Source organism: Lepus europaeus, chromosome Y (genome assembly GCF_033115175.1).
Source record: "Lepus europaeus isolate LE1 chromosome Y, mLepTim1.pri, whole genome shotgun sequence".
NCBI lineage: Eukaryota > Metazoa > Chordata > Mammalia > Lagomorpha > Leporidae > Lepus > Lepus europaeus.
In genome coordinates this window covers 15,273,808-15,288,070 of record NC_084851.1, presented here as the reverse complement: position 1 = coordinate 15,288,070, position 14,263 = coordinate 15,273,808, and the positions used below count along the sequence as shown (strand labels likewise).

General features: G+C 36.6%; 1 pseudogene; it reads right to left on the bottom strand.

Annotated features, from left to right (window-relative positions):
• Positions 1 to 7,872: 7,872 nt before the first annotated feature.
• Positions 7,873 to 14,012, bottom strand: LOC133754112 (heat shock protein beta-1-like; annotated as a pseudogene).
• Between the last annotated feature and the right edge of the window lie 251 nt (positions 14,013 to 14,263).

Below are 14,263 nucleotides of genomic sequence, written 5' to 3'. Positions count from 1 at the left end.
AACAGTACTGCTAATGTCAATGATGTTAACATTTTAGTTGCATGCCCTATTCTAATTAAGTTCTTTCAAATTCTGACCCAAGCACCTGGATCCCCATAAGCACTTTCATATACACTTAAAATCTGGAATCCTATGTAGAAAAGTGCTATTCTAACCCAGACCTCATTTGACAACATAAGACAAGGGAATCTACAAGATGTACACTGGTTTGTCATAGAAAGTGGGGGAAAAAGACATGTCAAAGCACTCCAAATGAGAAAAACTCGCTCATTTGGATTTCAAATAACAAACTTTACAGTTGATTACATGGACAATCCATACTCACACAATTATCTTTACTTTTTATGCATTTCATTTTTTAAAAATTTTTGACAGGCAGAGTGGACAGTGAGAGAGAGACAGAGAGAAAGGTCTTCCTTTTGCCATTCGTTCACCCTCCAATGGCCGCCACGGTATGTGCGCTGCAGCCGGCGCACCGTGCTGATCCAATGGCAGGAGACAGGTGCCTATCCTGGTCTCCCATGGGGTGCAGGGCCTAAGGACCTGGGCCATCCTCCACTGCACTCCCTGGCCACAGCAGAGAGATGGCCTGGAAGAGGGGCAACCGGGACAGGATCGGTGCCCCAACCAGGACTAGAACCCGGTGTGCCAGTGCTGCAAGGCAGAGGATTAGCCTAGTGAGCCATGGCGCCGGCCTTTATTTATTTATTTATTTATTTATTTATTTATTTATTTATTGCATTTCATTTTTTAAACGAGGGCAAAATGGTGTCACTAAGCTTTTTGAATGACATTACAGTCTATTAACCAACCGTATATGAAAATATTACATACACATTCATTTCTGCAAAGTGGGTAAATAAAGGTATTTAACTAGCAAATAGTGTGAATCATGATTTCTAATAATCATTTAAAACATTTTAGAAGAAATATTTGCTTAAACTTTATTTATTGGTAGTCAAATAAGATAAAACTGAAAAGCAGAAGAGTGCTCTGAACTTCTATCTACTCTCACATTGTTCTAAACTCTCCATTCTGGGTCTAAAACAAAAGTACATCAAAAATTTATTGTCAAAATCCATAAATGTTCAGAATATAAATCAACGATGCATAAGAATTTAGTTGGATATATTAATAATTTTTAAGAAGGAAACAAAATATGGAGTGGGGCAACAGGCAGTATGGTTAAAGTAGTCTTAGATTAGTCTTATATGTGATTCACATTCAAAAACAGGCATACATGAGGACAAAGCTCTAAAAACACCTTAAATTGAAAATGAATCTTAGTGGAGAATTGGACTGGGAATGAGAAAGGGTGTAGAAGGAGGGGTGGGAGTGTGGGTGGGAGGGCAGGTGTGGTGGGAAGAATCACTATATCCTATAGTGGTACTTATGAAATGCCTGAAACTCGTATTCCTTGAATAAAAGATTTGTTTGGGAAAACCAAAACCTAAAATCTACAATGGTTTATTTTCATATGTAATTGTCTATGCTTTGTATTTTATTTCAAGAGAAAGTATTTTATATGAATACATTCATTGTATTACACGTGTGATGCTGCATTATTAACTTATTGCTTAAGGTTCTCACCACATTCAGAATTTTAAGATCTTTGAATAGTTGTTATTGCCTTTTCATCCATGCTAGTTGGACACATCACTACAAGTTCCACATTTACTTTTTTTTTTTCCACAGGCAGAGTGGACAGAGAGAGACAGAGAGAAAGGTCTTCCTTTGCTGTTGGTTCACCCTCCAATAGCCACCTCGGCCGGCGCGCCACGACTGGCGCACCGCACTGATCCGATGGCAGGAGCCACGTGCTTACCCTGGTCTCCCATGGGGTGCAGGGCCCAAGCACTTGGGGTATCCTCCACTGCCTTCCCAGGCCATAGCAGAGAGCTGGACTGGAACTGGGACTAGAACCTGGTGCCCCAACCAGCACTAGAACCCAGAGTGCCAGTGCCGCAGCTGGAGGATTAGCCAAGTGAGGCACAGTGCCGGCCTAAAACCTATGTCAATCTACTCACCATTGTTTTCATATTTTTTCAAACTACATAAACTGATTTTTGAAATTTAATTATTGTTAGCTAATTTGTAAAATGTAAATTTAATGCTGCACATATATCATGATTTTATATCACCTATATATTTCAAAGTGTACATTAATTTTTAAACTCCTATTCTCAACAATTGTGAAATCTGTACCTATCCAGATGCTCTGGAGAGTGATACTACAAATGCATTTCTTATACAGAGAGCTTGCACAGGAGGCAAAAGAGCACATTTTTCTACATGCTGGCTATGTCATCCTCAGAAGAAATATGTTCTTATCATGAACAGAGAGAGGGTCTCACACTCCAGAAACAGCACATGTTGGAATCATGCTAAGAGCTGTGTCACACTGCAGCAGAACCTGGCCTCTGACCACTGCCCTTTTGCTGGAACTAAGATAGGTCAGCTCACAGAGAGAAAGCAATTTTGCAAAAGAGAAAACTTCACACCATTCCTACATACTCATTTATCACTTGCTTCTGAAATAATCCTGCAAAACACTTGCATCCCTTTTATAGAGACTATCCAAAGTAGAGCAATTAGAGAAATTGGTTCTCCTTGAAAGCAGAAGTATGATACACACTTGAGTTAAAATCAGCTAAAAACTAGATAAAGAAAACATAAATATAAGTTAATAAAGTGCTTTGCATATCTGAAATACTGGGAAACCTTCAGAGTGTTTTTTTTAAACTACTCTGATGACAAATAAATCACATAAAACAATGTCATAACAGTAATACTGACATTCTTCAATCTTTCTTTAATGTGCAGATAATAAAGAATAGCAAAAGTAATAGAGTGTATTGCCCTGTTATCTGGGAGACTAAAGAGAGAGAGAGAGAGAGAGAGAGAGAGAGAGAGAGAGAGAGACTCCTTTCAAACAGATAATACATGCAAAGGACTACATATTTCCAATATATCTAGAGAAAAAATAATCTTCACGAAGTTACTAAACTCCTAGAATTTTTAGCCTTGTCAAAATAACAAAGTTTCACCATTTGACAATTTTTGACATGGTATAACTATCAACTTAATAACTGAGAGAATTGGAAAACCATATCCTGTAAGCATGCCTAGAATTTCCAGGCCTTCTGAACACTGGAGCCTGCAATGGTGGTGTCCATTCTACAAATTTATATTCATTAAAAAGCCAAAACCTCTTCTGAGAGCCAATTCTCTCTTTTGAATATAAAATGTCAACAATTGGAAAGAGTTGAACCTTATACTATGGGATGCACTAATGTTAAGAAATGTCAAAGAATTTAAGTACAGATTTGCATTTTTATGCTCATTTAATTATAGTGTGGTAACTTCAAGTTCATCAAAACACATATCTTTAATACTTTAGAAATGAGATGAAATGGTAAGTGGACAACTATAAAATTATTCATGGGCAGATTTTATGCATTTTTTAAAAATTAGGGTGTTTTCATTAAACTGTTTCATCAATAACTTCAAACTTTCATTAATGATATTCTTATTAAAAAGTCTAAGAGAAATTAAGCTACATTGTTAAGTGTATTTTTTATTTAAACACTCAAGTAATCTTTGAAGTTAATTTGCTTTGTGGAAAAGTTAAAAATGAGGATCTTAGGGCTAGCATTGTGGTATGGTGCATAAAGCTGTTCCTTGTGACTTGGGCACCACATGTGGGTGCTGTTTTGTGTCTGAATGCTCCATTTCTGGTCCAGCTGTCTGCTAAAGTGCCTTAGAAAGCAGCAGAAGATGGCCCAAGTCCTTGAGTCCCCTACCATCCATGTGGAAGACCCAGAAGAAGCTCCTGGCTCCTGGCTTTAGATTAGCGACTTCTCTCTCTCTCTCTCTCTCTCTCTCTCTCTCTCTCTCTCTCTCTCTCTCTGTCTCTGTCTCTCTCTCTCTCTGTCTCTGTCTCTCTCTCTCTCCCTGTCTCTCTACAATCAAACTGAGGATCTCCATCAAACAGTAAATTCATATAGTTTAGCATATTTCCTAGGAATATACAGTGTACTATGACAGTATACTACAGTGTTTTGTGTTCTTTATTTCTGTATAATTTTCATTATTCCCATGGTAAATTCAGGAACACAATCATCAGAGTTATACAACTGTAATAATTTATGTCATGGTTCATTTCAGATATAGTTGAGAAAATTTTCCCCAAATTTTTTTTTCCGAAATTATGCATTTTACCACTTCTGAAATGCTGACACATAAATCAAACGGTTCTATTTGTTGCCTTCATTTTGTAATAGTAGACTGTCTTGTGTCATGATCAGGCACTATCAATTCCTAATAGTTTATTGCATCACTGTTTGGTGTTTTTCTTTTTCCAGAAAGGCAATGAAATAAATATGGGAGATGAATAGAAGGGATAAATACAAGTGCATACACATAATGAGAAAAGACCACAAACTAAGGTGACACTGAGGGGCAGATCACTGCTCAATTGAGCACAGATACAGGAAAGGAATGGGGGGAGCATGTAGAAACATTTCTGCAGCAGTAAGCATGCATCAAAAACTCTCCGGACTCAGGATGAGTAGTGAGCAGAGGATTAAAAAGCTGATCTTGCTGCATCTTCTCCAGTTCAAATCCAAGTTCCAGATTGGGTAGCAGACGGGTGTGTAAAGGGCAAAATTAACTCATCCCAAATTATACAGACACTGAGGATATCATGTCAATGCTTTCAACATAGAACAAGTCATTTTATGCCACAGAATTTTCAGAGTTCTTAGATCCAGCTCTAGAAATATCATCTAGTCACTCACTTTTTTTCCTGATGCAAGTTTCAGTTTTGGAGGCTATTTTTTCAAAATTACTCTTTTAAAATAGCATCCCAGCAGATCACTCAAACCACCTTCATGTAAATTAATACTTCTACTATATTTATTCTGATATTCAGAATATCAGTTGTTATAATCATTGTTACCAATAATACATAAATAATTTATGATTTCTATAACTTTATTTTTTTAACTTTTTCTCATTTTAGAACCATGACATAAAAAATCTTTCTAGCGTAAGACTCAGATTTGTTGTTGTGATTCTATTTCATGCAGTAGGTGCTTTTTGTAACTTCACATGTTATTACTTATTCCTCTTCAGAGATTGTTTAGCTGTTAGTGAACTGTTCCTATGGAAGCCTGCATCAGGTGATTTGGATCAGATGCCTGTCAGTGCTACCAGAGGGTCAGTGCAGCTGCTGCTTTCAGAGCCTGCTGCAGTCAGAAACCCTCTGAAAGTTGTTTTCAGTGAAGAAATACATCTTATCACTCTATCAGGAAATCACGTAAGGACTTCATGCTATTTCTTTTTGGTCACCATTTTTCATCTTCAAAGAAAGTGGCAACCCACTTCATTTCCTCTTTTCAAGAGAAACATGGATCTTCAGAAGGAGGAGATTTATGATTCTGGTTACTAAGCCCAGTTCTCATAACTTGAAATATGTACTGTTACAGAAACCTGGGGTGGGAAACACCCCTCATTCAAACAAGCATCAGAGACAGTAGAGAATCCAAGCAGTTTATAATGCCAGTAGGCTCAGCTGGAATCATTTCCTGAAAACTGAGCAATAATCCCCAGTTTATTACAATATTTATAGGTTCAGAAGCATCATGCTTTACCTGTTGTAGCATTGGTAGGGTTAAATTGCAGCCTACCTGACTTAGGACCACTGTTTCAATGGTTGGGGTGTCTTCTTTGTTTGTAAAAGAGATACCAGGGGCAGATTTATTAGGACAGATTTGTGAATGGAGTTACAGAAGCAGAACTTAGTACATCTTCCCTCCCTAGACAAGGTAACACTAGGTAGCTGTTTCACTAGTTAATTGTGAGCAGTCACTATTCAAAGTTTGTGTTGGGAGGGGAGGTCCATTTTTCTTTCTTTGTCTCTGGTTGCAGCCATATTTCCTCTACAGAACAAGTTGTAAACTATGATTTTAATTAGTTCAGTGATAGCCTACCACTCTCTAGAAGATAGATAAATATCAAGGAGAAACTGAGATTTTAGATGAAGATGCTTCATGAAAAGAAAACATAATGATTTTATTTGTAAAAATCTTGTTTGTTCAAATTTCTACTTAAGAATTCCATACTCCTGATTGGATTCAACATGGCTGAAAAAAATGTAGCCACACTAACTTAAAATGCTTCAGGGATGTGAAAAGAAAAAAAGGAAGCATCACCTTAATTCCCAAACAAGGAAAAAACATGAGAAAAGAAGTATACTTCAATATTCCTGATGAAAATATATGCAAAAATTCTCAATATAATACTAGCTAATCAGAGAGATCATTTATATGGAACATATGGGATGATTAAACATATGCAAATCAATAAATAGGATACATCACATTAAGTTGAGAATGAAAATCACGTGATTATCTCAATACATACAAAGTGAGCATTTGATAAAATATAACATCCTTTCATGATAAAAGCCTTAAGAAAATTGGGTACAGAAAGAACATACCTCATGAGAATCAAGGCCACCTATGACAAACCCACAATCAACATCATATTGATTTTGAGAATTATGGAATCATTTCCATGAAAATCTGAAACCAGATAATGCTTACTTTCACAATTGCTATTTAATATAATTCTGGAGATTTTACCCAGAGCCATTAGGCATGAAATAAAAATCACAGGGATACAAGTTGGAAAGGAGGAGTTCAAACTATCCCTCATTACAGGAAACATGATTCTATATAGAGAGGAACAAAAAAACATTACACTAAGAGACTATTGAAACTCATAGGAGAGCTTGGTAAAGCTGCAGGATATAAAATCAGCACTCAAAATCAATTGCCTTTGAATACACAAATAATGCCACAGCTGAGAAAGAACATAAATATCACTACCATTCAGAGCAGCTACTACAAATCTATACACCTTTGAATAAATTTAACCAAGGATGTGAAATTTATAAAATTTTTAAGAAAGAAATAGAAGAAGAAGGAAAATTGGAAAAACCATCTGTGTTCTTGGAATGGAAGAATTAATGTCATCAAGATATCCATACTACAAAAAGAAGTTTACATATTCAATGAGATTCCAATAAAAATACCAAGGACATTTTCTCATATCTAAAAAAGTAATGCTAAAATCCACATGTAAGCAAAGAGACACCAAATACCAAACATAATCTTAAACAGCAAAAACAAAGCTAGAGGCATCACAAGACCAGATTTTAAGACATTCTACAGGACAGTTACAATCAAAACAGCCTGGTACCTGAAGTACATGAAGTCTGCTCTCTTTATTTTAATAAAAATTTTTCAAATGATCACATCATGGCCGTGAATGGACTGATTACACACTCACTAACATAATGAGAAGATTTTAAGGAACTAAACAAGCTGAAGTCAGCGTTCAAGTGTTCAAAAAGGACAATTAAAAATGCACAGCAGTGATTCTTGGGAAAAATGGGAACTAATGCTGAAATATGTATTGCTGAATTAGAATAGAAAATACATACTTAAATAAAAGTGTCTAAAATGTTTACTAGAATTTGGTGTACAATACTTGTGGGATTTCAAATTAATTGAGATGGCTTTCAAGAAACGTTAAAGGAAATGGACTAGCCACCTAGAGGGAGGAGGTGTTTAAACCACACAGTTGAGGCAGGTAAAATAACACACAGCTTGAATAAATCATAAAATATTATGTTTCAGTGAGATAAAGCCACTTCAAATGTGACAGTAAATCCAACAGACTCAAAGACTGAAATATTTAAATTCACACAAGTAAACATTTTAACACACAATGCATCATAAGGAATTTTTTTTTTTTTTGCAGCTGCTTAGATCTTTATTTGTGAACAGCAGAAGCTTAACAGTATCAAAAGGGCTCACAGGGGGATACTGGGGGCTTGGCGGCGCAGGAGGCAGCTCTACTTGGCCGCAGGCTGCTGCAACTTCCAGGCTTCTGGGCGCCAATCTAGGCGTGGGTCTCGAAGGTGACCGGGATGGCGATCTCTGTGACTGCGTGGCCGGCTTGGGCAGCAGCGCTTCCACGGGGAGCGCACCCTCCGGGGATCGGGAGGAGGAGACCAGTGTGGGGGTCCACGCTGGGGGCAGCGTGTACTTCCGGGTGGAACAGCGGGCGAGGTAGCCGTGCTCCTGTTGCTCTTCGTGTTTGCCCGTGATCTCCACCACGCTGTCCTCGGTCTTGACCTTCAGCTCCCGGGGGTGAAGTGGTTCCTGTCCAGGGACACGCGCCAGCGGTTGGCCCTGTGCCAGATCTCTGAGACGCCGCTGCTGAGCTGCTGACTGAGCGCAGGGCTGTGGGCGGGCGTGGCCAGGGTGTGGGGCTCGGCGGAGGGCAGGGGCCGCAGGTAGCCCGGCCCGCCGCTGGCGCCGAACCACTGAGCCCACTCCTCCGGCAGCCACGGCAGCCCAAGGCCTGGTCGAAGAGGCCACCCTGTGTGCCCTTTTGATACTGTTAAGCTTCTGGTTTTCGCAACTAAAGTTCAAAGCAGCTACAAAAAAAAAAAATCTTAACTATTTATAAGATATGAATCATACAATTTATCCTCTAGATAATGGGTGACTTACTTCATTTCATAAGAAACTGCAACAAATCAATGTAAAAATCTAAAAAACCAAACAGAAAAAATGGACAAGAATATGTATATACATCATATGTATGACTGTTTAAAGAAAAGGACAAATATCTTTAGATTTATGAACAGGTCAATCTCACTTGCAGAAATAAAAAACCAAAAAAGTAGCAATCATCATTTTTACTTGTCATTTTGGTAAATTTTCTAAAAGTCTGAAAAGATCATGTTGGCAGGGCTGACTGGAGAAACAAACCATTGTAAGCAGACCCAGCAAACTGGAGTAGCCAGTTCCAAGGATCACATCTACAAAAGGCAGTATGACTTTATGCATCAGAATTATGAATGCCTATGCTCTTTAACTCAGCAATTTTAGTTCTAGTAATTTAATCTGGAGGCTTACTTCACCTATGTGAATGGGCATATATCAATGGTGTCTATTACAGCATGTATTGTTCTAAAAATAAAAGATTGGATTAAGCAGCTAGTTAAAAAACATCTGTATGATAGACCTTGAGTTTCAAAAAAAAATGAGGAAGCACTTCAGGCAATGATACTCTAAGGGCATGAGCACCATGTATTATAACTTTTGGAAATTTTATTGCCTTTTAATTACATAAATAAAGGAAGTACAAGCCACAATGAAATTATTACATGATACCATAAAAAAGCAAGCTTGTACATTTTAAAGAAATAGAACAAAATTTCTAGAGATGAAATATTGTCAATTAAATAGAAAATTATTGAATAGATTAAATAGGGCAGTGCACAGAGCTGAATAGAGAATTGGGTCAGTACAAGATGCATCTGAAGAAATTATATAGAATCCACCAAAGATAAAGAGAAGAAAATATAAACAAATTGTTCAGGGACCTGAAGTAAATATCAAGAAATCTAAAGTTAATCTTATTGGAGATGCATAAGGAGACACTAGGCATCAGTGGCTGAGCTGACAGCTGAGGATGATCTAGAATTGATGATGGATGTAGGATTATCACATTCAGAGAGCACAAATTAGCTCAAGTAGGATGCAAAAATAATCTACACCTAGGCACATTGTGCTGAAACCTCAGAACACCAAAAACTTAAAATTTAAGCAGTGTCAACAGTAAATAGATAGAGGACAAAAATCACCCTATGTACATCAGCTGACACCACTTGGGGTCTTTCCTCTTCAAGGACTGTAGCCAGAGGACCAGAGTTGGCATCTTCACATGTTAAGGGTACGGGTCATTCCAGAATTACACACATGGAAATTAGGATTCCATAGATGAAATTTATCTTTCATATACAAAAGAAACATTGAATTGCATTGTTCAGGACAATGTTGTGCCATGTTCCAATGACTTAACACTTTGTTTATCTATTCTCCCTCGGTGATCTTTTGGGTTGTTTCTATTTTGAAAAAAATGGTAGTTTAAAGTAGTTCTACAATTATGAATAAGCTATGAACCTTCCAGTTAGGTCTTTAAGTAGACTCAGACCTCTACTTCTCTGCATACACCTAGGAGTCTCATGAAGTAAGCCTGTGTTTAATGTTACTAGAAACTGCCAAAGAGTTTTTTTTTTTTCTTTACGCTAATCGACTAACAATAACTGAGGATCTCTACATTTAGGAATAGGAAGGGAAATACAACAACCTGCCCTGTGCATCATGCTCAGTAATGAAGTATGGGACATACGAGGAACTTCAAAGCACTTTATGGGAAAACAGAATTAAAATATCTGTTGATCTGGTGCTAACATTTCTTGAAATATATGAATAATATTTGCATAGCATGCACTTTACATGAACTTTTTGAAAGCCTCACAAAAATGATCACTATCATAATATTTATACAATATTGCCTCAAAAAGGTTTACAAAAAGAATAGTATATGATACAAAGATTAGAAATTATAAAAAGTATATTATTTGCAGACTAATATACAAATAAGGTTAATATACAAAACAGTTATATGCCTATACAACAAACAATCAGCTAGAAAATACAATTTAATATAATCCCACTTACAGTAACAATAAGAACTATGAGGTACCTCATAAGAAATTTATGAGAAAATCTTTTAGAAAAATATCATTACAAACCATTTCAGTAGGACATAAAAGAAGATGGAAACAAATGGAGAAATTTAGTACATTCATGGGGAAAAGATAATGCAGCAATTAATTAATCTATACTCAATAAATTTAATGTAATTCTACTTAGAATCCCACAAGGATTTCTGAAATATGTTGATAAGCTCATTAAAACTGCAAAACTAAGCAGGACACTAAGTATAAGGACAAAGTTCAAGGTCTTACAGACCCCTGTTCTAGTATCATTACAGAAATTAGGGCCATGTGGTGTAGTGCAGGGTTACAGAACTCTTTCCTGAGACAGAGTAGGATGTTTGGAAAGAGCCCAGGTACATACAGGGATGTGGTACATGACAAAGAGGCTATTAAACTTTCAGTGGGGACTGAGCCAAAATATATTTTACTTGAAACTAAGCCTCTAGATATAACTTCAAAATTTTTAGGAAATATGAGGTTAGCCTATCACTAATGGATAACAATAGAAATACTCAGGCAAAACTCAATATGATACATTCTACAAAGGCATCAATTTTGGCCCTTAAAATAATTAAAACAACACTTTTGTGACAGTGAGGAAAATCCGTTTGTAAATTACTGCTAGTGTTTCAGGTGTAATAATAATATTGTGTTTATATAAGAGACTTCCATATTTTTAATATGCATAATGATATACTGGGGAGTGACATGCCATGATGCTTGCATTTTATTTGCAAATAGTTCAGTAAAAAATGTACCCACACACCAATTGATGCACAACAAAATGTTAGAAATTACTAAATCTACATGGCTTATATGCAGAATGTCACTGTATGATATTTGATTTCTTTTTTTCCACTTTTTTATTATTATTAAACTTTTTTTAATGAATATAAATTTCCAAAGTACAGCTTATGGGTTACAATGGCTTCCCCCCTCCCAAAACTTCCCTGCCACCCACAACCCTCCCCTTTCCCGCTCCCTCTCCCCTTCCAATCACATCAAGATTCATTTTCAATTCTCTTTATATACAGAAGATCAGTTTAGTATATATTAGGTAAAGATTTCAACAGTTTGCCCCCATATAGCAACACAAAGTGAAAAAAAATACTGTTGGAGTACTAGTTAAAGCATTAAATAAGAGTGTACAGCACATTAAAGACAGAGATCCTACATAATATTTTTAATTAATTTTCTATGCCATTTCCAATTTAACACCAGTTTTTTTTTTCATTTCCAATTATATTTATATACAGAAGTTCTAGTACTAGTGGTTGAACTCTGTAATTAACACACAATTATTCTTAGGTGTCTAAATTTTAAATAAGAAGTGATCCCTGTTAAATATAAGAGTGGGAAAAAGAGAGAGAGGAGATATACAATTTGGGACACACTCAATCAGACTTGCCCCAAATGGTGGAGTTAGAAATGTGCCAGGGGATTCCAACACAATCCCATCAAGGTGGCATGTACCAATGCCATCTCACTAGTCCAAGTGATCAATTTCAGTTCACAATTGATGGCTCTGATAGGTCTAAGAGTCAAAGGGATCACACAAACAAGACATATGTCTGCTAAAGCTAACTGATAGAATAAAAAAGGGAGAGAAGGATCCAACATGGGAAGTGGGATATACAGCAGACTCAGAGAATGGCAGATGTCCTAAACAACACTCTGGCCTCAGAATCAGGCCTTAAGGCATTTGGATCTGGCTGAAGAGCCCATGAGAGTATTGTAGTCATGGAAAGCCAAGATACCATGGAAAAAAAAAGAAGAAGACCTAAATGAAAGATCTCTGAGTGAGATCCCAGTGGAAAGAATGGGGCCATCAAAGAAGGAGGTACCTTTCTCCGAAGGGAGGAGAGAACTTCCACTTTGTCTATGACCCAATCAGAATAAGATCAAAGTCAGCGAACTCTAAGGGCTTCCATATCCCTGGCAACTCATGACTAGAGCCTAGGGAGATTACTGATGCCATGAACAAGAGTGTCAAATTGTTAAGTCAGCAACAGGAGTCACTGTGTACTTACACCCCATGTGAGATCTGCCCTTAATGTGTTGTCTAATGTGCAGTGATGCTATAACTAGTACTGAAACAGTATTTTTACACTTTGTGTTTCTGCGTGGATACAAACTGATGAGATATTTACTAATTATATACTGAATCGATCTTCTGTATATAAAGACATTTGGTTTCTATATATTAAATTTTCATAATAAAATATTGGAAAAATAAGGGGGAAACATTATAAGCTCAACAAACATTTCTGAGAAAATCAAGTGTTCTTAGAAAATTATATTCCTAGTTCACATTTTAGGAGAAAATAAGAAAAAAGTATGGGGTATCTATAGAAGAAAAATATCTATATTTTCTCAGATTCATACAATTTCTTAAGGCACACAATACAAGTCATGAGAGAAAGATGGGATTGATTATCCTAAATTTAAAAAGATGTAAGTAAAAACACCAAAAACAGATAAACAGAAAAATCAGAGTAATTAGGAGATACAACATGGAAAAATTAATATCCCAAGGAACCCATCCATGCCAGTAAAAAAATGTAGAAAAACATACATGAGACTAACAAAAACCCTCATCTTCACAGAACAAGATCAACATACCATAAACATATTCCAAGATACGTGATCTTGAAAATACCACCTGAAATAGGACACTCTATCACACATAGGTTGGCAAAGCATAGGAATAAATGCAAATATGGTAATAGTTTGAAGGAACTGAAATTCATATATAATTTTGGTGATCTAGCTTTTCTGAAGTAAAATTTGATAGCTGTTGTAATGTTGAAAACTGGCATACTAAAACACTTAAAATTTTCCATTCTCGAAGATTCCTTTCACAACACAAATCTGTTTATTGCAATACTATTTATAACTGCAAATATTAGAAACCACTGTCAAATCAGTCAATACAGACACAATACCTAATCTAGGTCTATTCATACAATAGGATATGACACAGCAGTAAAAACAAATTATCTTGATTTCATAGAAACATATATTTAGAAAATCTGATTCCAATAACAAAATCAACAGCTACACAGTGACTCCCAAAGAACCCTCCTTGCTGGTGTTTAGGTTTTCTAGTTCCTTCCCACATGCAATATATTTGCCTGTCACTTCAGGATTCGATATAATAAAATGATAGCTTCTATCTTTGGTGCTCAGTTGCACCATCTCTGAGATGACTTGTTATGGGATGACCAAGTACCTTGTTTTGAAGATATCCAGGCAGTTGTGCTGATGATAACTTGATGAGGGACGGGGCATTTCTGTCAGCCAGTAAGCTAGTAAATAGAAGTGACCTCTGTAGACCCAGGGCCAGAGTCAACCATTCAACCATCCCAGCCACTCATCCATCCCTAACTCTCAGAAACAGTGTAGGGTAGCAAACAGCTGCTATGTTTTGGGGAAGACTGCTACACAGCAATAAATAACTAGTACAAGTTAGTTATACCTATTTAGTAAAATTAAACATGCACAGTAATTATGAGGACATATGCCTATTTAAGGATGAAGTGTAACTCTGGGGAAACAGGTAGGTGGTGTTTTGCTTTTTTAAAATAATTATTATTTGAAAGGGAGGAACACACA